The sequence below is a fragment of the Arachis ipaensis genome, chromosome B5 (assembly GCF_059453495.1).
Source record: "Arachis ipaensis isolate K30076 ecotype BB chromosome B5, ASM5945349v1, whole genome shotgun sequence".
NCBI lineage: Eukaryota > Viridiplantae > Streptophyta > Magnoliopsida > Fabales > Fabaceae > Arachis > Arachis ipaensis.
Window position 1 is genome coordinate 92,508,976 of NC_142440.1, and position 6,441 is coordinate 92,515,416.

Below are 6,441 nucleotides of genomic sequence, written 5' to 3' on the forward strand. Positions count from 1 at the left end.
ACATGGCAAGATTCCTGGAATTCATATTAAAAATTTTGAAATCCTTATTTTTATTTTTCACAATAATTTTCGAAAAAAAAAATAAATAAAAATACAAAAAATTTAGAAAATCATAAAAATAAAAAATATTTTCTGTTTCTTGTTTGAGTCTTGAGTCATATCATAAGTTTGGTGTCACTTGCATATGCATCTTGCATTTTTTCGAAAATATCATGCATTCATAGTGTTCTTCATGATCTTCAAGTTGTTCTTGGTAAGTCTTCTTGTTTGATCTTGATGAATTTTTGTTTTGTGTCTTTTCATGTTTATCATATGCATTCTTGAATTCTTAGTGTCTAAGCATTAAAGAATTCTAAGTTTGGTGTCTTGCATGTTTTCTTTGCATTAAAAATTTTTTCAAAAATATGTTCTTGATGTTCATCATGACATTCAAAGTGTTCTTGGTGTTCATCTTGACATTCATAGCATTCTTGCATGCATTCATTGTTTTGATCTAAAAATTTCATGCATTGCATATTTTTCATGTTTTCATAAAAATTCAAAAAATCAAAAAAATATCTTTCCCTTTTTCTCTCATCAAATTCGAAAATTTGAGTTGACTTTTTCAAAAATTTTTAAAATCAAGTTGTTTCTCATGAGTCAAATCAAATTTTCAATTTGAAAATCTTATCTTTTTCAAAATCTTTTTCAAAAATCAAATCTTTTTCAAATTTCTTAGTTATTTTCGAAAATTCTAAAAATATTTTTCAAAAATCTTTTTCTTATTTTTAAATCAAATTTTCGAAAATAACATAATCAATTAATGTTTTGATTCAAAAATTTGAAGTTTGTTACTTGCTTGTTAAGAAAGATTCAAACTTTGAGTTCTAGAATCATATCTTGTGATTTCTTATGAATCAAGTCATTAATTGTGATTTTAAAAATCAAATCTTTTTCAAAACTAATTTCTATCATATCTTTTCAAAATATCTTTTCTAACTTCCCAACCTCTTATCTTTTAAAAATTTGTTTCAACTAACTAACTAACTTTTTGTTTGTTTCTTAACTTTTTCAAAACTACCTAACTAACTCTCTCTCTCTAATTTTCGAAAATATCTTCCCTCTTTTTCAAAAATTTCTTTTTAATTAACTAATTAATTTTATTTTTTATTTTTGATTTAAAAAATTTTCGAAAATTACTAACATTTTTCAAAAACCATTTTCGAAAATCACTAACTCTTTTTCAAAAATATTTTTGAAAATTCTCTCTCTCCCATCTTATTTTATTTATTCATTCATATCCTAACATCTCATTTCACATCTCTAGCCTCCTCACAGTTGTGTTTCTTCCATTATATTACATTCTTTATCTCCCCCTTTTCTTCCACTTACAAAGGGATCCCTATACTGTGGTATAAAGGATCTCCGTTATTATTATTATTTTTCTGTGCCTTCTTCTTTGTCATATGAGCAGGAGCAAGGATAAGAACATTCTTGTGGAAGCAGATCCAGAACCTGAAAGGACTCTGAAGAGAAAATTAAGAGAAGCTAAAATACAACGATCCAGAGATAAACTTTCAGAAATTTTCGAACAGGAAAAGGAGATGGCAGCCGAAAATAATAATAATGTAAGGAAGATGCTTGGTGACTTTACTGCACCTAATTCCAATTTACATGGAAGAAGCATCTCCATTCCTGCCATTGGAGCAAACAACTTTGAGCTGAAACCTCAATTAGTTTCTCTGATGCAGCAGAACTGCAAGTTTCATGGACTTCCATCTGAAGATCCTTTTCAGTTCTTAACTGAATTCTTGCAGATATGTGATACTGTTAAGACTAATGGAGTAGATCCTGAAGTCTACAGGCTCATGCTTTTCCCTTTTGCTGTAAGAGACAGAGCTAGATTATGGTTGGACTCTCAACCAAAAGACAGCCTGAACTCTTGGGATAAGCTGGTCACGGCTTTCTTAGCCAAGTACTTTCCTCCTCAAAAGCTGAGCAAGCTTAGAGCTGATGTTCAAACCTTCAGACAGAAAGAAGGTGAATCCCTCTATGAAGCTTGGGAAAGATACAAACAGTTGACCAAAAAGTGTCCTTCTGACATGCTTTCATAATGGACCATCCTGGATATATTCTATGATGGTTTATCTGAGCTATCAAAGATGTCACTGGACACTTCTGCAGGTGGATCCATTCACTTAAAGAAAACGCCTGTAGAAGCTCAAGAACTCATTGACATGGTTGCTAATAACCAGTTCATGTACACTTCTGAAAGGAATCCTGTGAGCAATGGGACGCCTATGAAGAAGGGAGTTCTTGAAGTTGATACTCTGAATGCCATATTGGCTCAGAATAAAATATTGACTCAGCAAGTCAATATGATTTCTCAGAGTCTGAATGGAATGCAAGCTGCATCCAACAGTACTCAAGAGGTTTCTCCTGAAGAAGAAGCTTATGATCCTGAGAACCCTGCAATAGCAGAGGTAAATTACTTAGGTGAACCTTATGGAAACACCTATAACTCAACATGGAGAAATCATCCAAATTTCTCATGGAAGGATCAAAAGCCCCAACAAGGCTTTAATAATGGTGGAAGAAACAGGTTTAGCAATAGCAAGCCTTTTCCATCATCAACTCAGCAACAGACAGAGAACTCTGAACAAAATGCTTCTAATTTAGCAAATCTAGTCTCTGATCTATCTAAGGCCACTGTAAGTTTCATGAATGAAACAAGGTCTTCCATTAGAAATCTGGAAGCACAAGTGGGCCAGCTGAGTAAAAGGATCACTGAAATCCCTCCTAGTACTCTCCCAAGCAATACAGAAGAGAACCCAAAAGGAGAGTGCAAGGCCATTGACATAAGCGCCATGGCCGAACCTGTGAGGAGAGGAGAGGACGTGAATCCCAAGGAGGAAGACCTCCTGGGACGTCCAGTGATCAATAAGGAGCTTCCCTCTGAGGAACCAAAGGACTCTGGGGCTCATCTAGAGACCATAGAGATCCCATTGAACCTCTTTATGCCCTTCATGAGCTCTGATGAGTATTCCTCTTCTGAAGAGAATGAGGATGTTACTGAAGAGCAAACTGCCAAGTTTCTTGGTGCAATCATGAAGCTGAATGCCAAATTATTTGGCATTGGTACTTGGGAAGTTGAACCTCCCTTATTCATCAATGAACTAAGTGATCTGGATCAACTGACATTGCCTCAGAAGAGACAAGATCCTGGAAAGTTCATAATACCTTGTACCATAGGCACCATGATCTTTAAGGCTCTGTGTGACCTCGGTTCAGGAATAAACCTCATGCCCCTCTCTGTAATAGAGAAACTGGGAATCTATGGGGGTGCAAGCTGCTAAAATCTCATTAGAGATGGCAGACAGCTCAAGAAAACAGGCCTATGGACAAGTAGAAGATGTATTAGTAAAGGTTGAGGGCCTTTACATACCTGCTGATTTCATAGTCCTGGATACTGGAAAGGAAGAGGATGAATCCATCATCCTAGGAAGACCTTTCCTGGCCACAGCAAGAGCTGTGATTGATGTTGACAGAGGTGACATATTCCTTCAATGGAATGAGGACTCCTTTGTGTTTAAAACTCAAGGATCTCCCTCTGCAACCATGGAGAGGAAGCCGAAAAAGCTTCTCTCAAAGCAGAGTCAACCAGAGCCCCCACAGTAAAACTCTAAGTTTGGTGTTGAACTCCCATATCCAAATTCTAAGTTTGGTGTTGGAGAGTCTCAACAAAGCTCTGCACATCTGTGAGGCTCCATGAGAGCCCACTGTCAAGCTATTGACATTAAAGAAGCGCTTGTTGGGAGGCAACCCAATGTTTATCTAATTCTTATTTTTATTGTTTTTCATGTTTTCTTAGGTTCATGATCATGTGGAGTCACAAAATAATCAAAATAATCAAAAACGGAATCAAAAACAGCAGAAGAAAAATCACACCCTGGAGGAGCATCTGTCTGGCGTTCAAACGCCAGAACAGAGCATAGTTCTGGCGCTGAACGCCCAGAATGGGAGCATCCTGGCGCTGAACGCCCAGAACAAGCATGGTTCTGGCGTTCAACGCCAGAAATGGCATCAAAGGGGCGTTGAACGCCCAAAATGGGCACCAACCTGGCGCTGAACGCCCAGAGTTGTGTGCAAGGGCATTTTGCATGCCTAAAGTGGTGCAGGGATGTAAATGCCTTGACACCTCAAGATCTGTGGACCCCACAGGATCATCTCAGGATCTGTGGACCCACAGGATCATCTCAGGATCTGTGAATCCTATAGGATCCCCACCCACCTCACCCTCTATCTCTCCATTCATGACCATCCTTTCTGTTTTTCATCCACCACTCACATCCATACACACATCCCTCCATCTCCTCCATATCTTCTTCTTCTTCTATTCTTTCTTCTTTTGCTCGAGGGCGAGCAACATTCTAAGTTTGGTGTGGTAAAAGCATAGCTTCTTTTTGTTTTTTCCATAACCATTGATGGCACCTAAGGCCAGAGAGGCCTCTAGAAAGAGAAAAGGGAAGACAAAAGCTTCCATCAAGGGTCTATAGCTCAGTGGTAGAACATTTGACTGCAAATCAAGAGATCCCTGAGACACCTCAGGGGATACATTTTCTTCCACACAATTATTGGAAGCAACTAAGGGTGGAACATCAAGAGCACTCCATCATCCTTCATGAAATCAGAGAAGATCTAAAAGCAATGAAGGAGGAGCAGCAAAGGCAAGGAAGAGACATAGAAGAGCTCAAGGACATCACTAAGGTGGACTCATTCCTTGTTCTTACTTTCTCTGTTTTTCATTTTCTATGTTATGGTGCTTATCTATGTTTGTGTCTTCATTACATGATCATTAGCAGTTAGTAACTATGTCTTAAAGTTATGAATGTCCTATAAATCCATCACCTCTCTTAAAATAAAAAACTGTTTTAACTCAAAAGAGCAAGAAGTACATGAGTTTCAAATTTATCCTTGAACTTAGCTTAATTATATTGATGTGGTGACAATGCTTCTTGTTTTCTGAATGTATGCTTGAACAGTGCATATGTCTTTTGAAGTTGTTGTTTAAGAATGTTAAATATGTTGGCTCTTGAAAGAATGATGACTAGGAGACATGTTATTTGATAATCTGAAAAATCATAAAAATGATTCTTGAAGCAAGAAAAAGCAGCAAAAAAACAAAGCTTGCAGAAAAAAAAAAAAACAATAGGCGAAAAAAAAAATATAGAAAGAAAAAGCAAGCAGTAAAAGCCAAAAGCTCTTAAAACCAAGAGGCAAGAGCAAAAAGCCAATAACCCTTAAAACCAAAAGGCAAGGGCAATAAAAAGGATCCCAAGGCTTTGAGCATCAGTGGATAGGAGGGCCTAAAGGAATAAAATCCTGGTCTAAGCGGCTAAACCAAGCTGTCCCTAACCATGTGCTTGTGGCGTGTAGGTGTCAAGTGAAAACTTGAGACTGAGCGGTTAAAGTCAAGGTCCAAAGCAAAAAAAAAAAAGAAAGAAGAGTGTGCTTAAGAACCCTGGACACCTCTAATTGGGGACTTTAGCAAAGCTGAGTCACAATCTGAAAAGGTTCACCCAATTATGTGTCTGTGGCATTTATGTATCCGGTGGTAATACTGGAAAACAAAGTGCTTAGGGCCACGGCCAAGACTCATAAAATAGCTGTGTTCAATAATCATCATACTGAACTAGGAGAATCAATAACACTATCTGAACTCTGAGTTCCTATAGATGCCAATCATTCTGAACCTCAATGGATAAAGTGAGATGCCAAAACTATTCAAGAGGCAAAAAGCTATAAGTCCCGCTCATTTGATTGGAGCTATGTTTTATTGATAGTTTGGAATTTATAGTATATTCTATTCTTTTCTATCCTATTTTGATTTTCAGTTGCTTGGGGACAAGCAACAATTTAAGTTTGGTGTTGTCATGAGCGGATAATTTATACGCTTTTTGGCATTGTTTTTAGTATATTTTTAGTAGAATCTAGTTACTTTTAGGGATGTTTTTAATAGATTTTATGTTAAATTCACATTTCTGGACTTTACTATGAGTTTGTGTGTTTTTCTGTGATTTCAGGTATTTTCTGGCTGAAATTGAGGGACTTGAGCAAAAATCAGATTCAGAGGTTGAAGAAGGACTGCTGATGCTGTTGGATTCTGACTTTCCAATTGTGTTGGAAAGTAGACATCCAGGGCTTTCCAGCAATATATAATAGTCTATACTTTGGCCAAGAATAGACGACATAAACTGGCGTTCAACGCCAGCTCTCTGCCCAAATCTGGCGTCCAGTGCCAGAAAAGGATCCAAAACCAGAGTTGAACGCCCAAACTGGCACAAAAACTGGCGTTCAACTCCACAAATGGCCTCTGCACGTGCTACACTTAAGCTCAGCCCAAACACACACCAAGTGGGCCCTGGAAGTGGATTTATGCATCAATTACTTACTCATGTAAAC

At 37.4% G+C, this 6,441-nt stretch overlaps 1 non-coding gene across 1 annotated transcript; it reads right to left on the reverse strand.

The window, feature by feature from the left end:
* Positions 1-1,979: 1,979 nt before the first annotated feature.
* LOC148564976 (small nucleolar RNA R71) lies at positions 1,980-2,087 on the reverse strand. The gene has a single exon (XR_015884209.1). It is a non-coding gene; the product is annotated as a small nucleolar RNA R71 (small nucleolar RNA).
* Positions 2,088-6,441: the final 4,354 nt, after the last annotated feature.